This window comes from Cicer arietinum, chromosome 2 (assembly GCF_000331145.2).
Source record: "Cicer arietinum cultivar CDC Frontier isolate Library 1 chromosome 2, Cicar.CDCFrontier_v2.0, whole genome shotgun sequence".
Classification (NCBI taxonomy): Eukaryota; Viridiplantae; Streptophyta; class Magnoliopsida; order Fabales; family Fabaceae; genus Cicer; species Cicer arietinum.
The window spans coordinates 45,295,959-45,297,665 of record NC_021161.2 but is presented as its reverse complement, the minus strand read 5'-3'; positions in this window follow the sequence as shown (position 1 = coordinate 45,297,665).

Here is a 1,707-nt window from a genome sequence, read left to right as displayed (position 1 = left end):
GCGTGGAGATACTCAGGGTGTATAGCTTTTTGGTAGGATGATCAGATTAGGATGATCTATAGGAACTAGGTGTCCTTCTTTTTGGATTGGAGTATTTCTAGTTTGGAAAACTGTATTTATACTAATATTGTCAGTTTGACTTCTTATTCGAATGGGTTCCATGTACCATTTGATGTTGTGTAAATGTTTTGGATTTATAATTGGAGAGACTTTTCCGCTGCTTGTAAATTATAATGACTCAATTATTTATCCAAAGGCATTTCCTGATTTAATTCTCTGTTTTATTTTAATTCCTTTTGAAAAAAAAAATATACCCTCGCTTTGAAAAACGGGGTGTTACACTGTGGTATCAGAGCATAGGTTTGGTTTTCTTTGGGAGCTGTGGAACCTTGGTTATAGATTGTAGGTCGACCTATAGGTTAGGAGTTGTTATCTGATCATGTGTCGGTTTAGGTGACTTGAGTTGTCAAGTCCAATATAATTATGTGTTGTTCTAGTCGGACGTTAGTTTGGAATTATTTGAAGTAGTGTTAAGACTCTACTTGATGATGGTTTTATAGGAAACCATGCCGCCAAGAAGGAATGACGCTCCGAGAGACAACGCTAATAGGAATGATCAAATGGCGGAGGCTATGAACAACATGGCTGCTTCTGTCGCTGCACAGACTGCTGCCAAGACTCAATGGGATCTTGAAAATAGGGGAAGAGAGATCCGTGCTGCAGAGTCAAGAGGGTTAGAAGACTTCCGTCGTTACAATCCTCCTAAGTTCAAGGGGGATGGGAGTTCAGAGAAGGCGGATCAATGGATCCAAGAAGTGGAGAAGATCTTTGAAATGATAAATTGTCAGGCGGGAGTGAAGGTCAGCTATGCCACTTATATGCTGTTGGGGGATGCTGAGTACTGGTGGAGGAGTGCAAGGTTATTGATGGGAGCAGCCCACGAGGAGGTGAACTGGGAATCGTTCAAAAGAAAGTTTTTAGACAAATACTTCCCGATGAGTACCAGGACTAAACTAGGTGATGACTTTCTGAAACTTCACCAGGGGAGCATGACTGTGGGCGAGTATGCTGCTAAATTTGAATCACTATCGAGGCACTTCAGGTTCTTCCGGGAAGAAATTGATGAACCATTCATGTGTCATCGTTTCCAAGACGGATTGAAGTATGAGATTCAAGATTCCGTCTTACCCTTGGGAATTCAACGTTTCCAAGCGCTGGTGGAGAAATGTAGAGAAGTGGAAGATATGAAAAACAAGAGGGCTAGCCGAGTAGGGAATTTTAATTCGGGAGGCCCTAGTCGGGCGAATTATCAGAACAAGGGGAAGCAAGTTGCTAAACCTTATAATCGACCCCAGAATAACAACGGTGGGCAGAGTCGCCCGGGGAACCAGAATTTCGGAAGGCAAATGGGGCAAGTGCTTCGATGTTTCCGATGTGGGGGAGAAGGACACTATGCTAGTGCTTGTACCACTAACATCCCCATCTGTCACAATTGTCGGAAGTCGGGGCACATGGCAAGGGATTGCACGGCTCCAAAGGTGGAACCAGTGGTGAATGTAGCTAGGGCTACCCGTCCTACTGCTAGAGGACGCATTTATTGTGTGAATGCTGAAGAGGGAAATCCATCTGGTAATCTGATTCAGCGTGATTGTGAGATTGCAGGTAACACTCTAACTGCACTCTTTGATTCGGGGGCAACCCATTCCT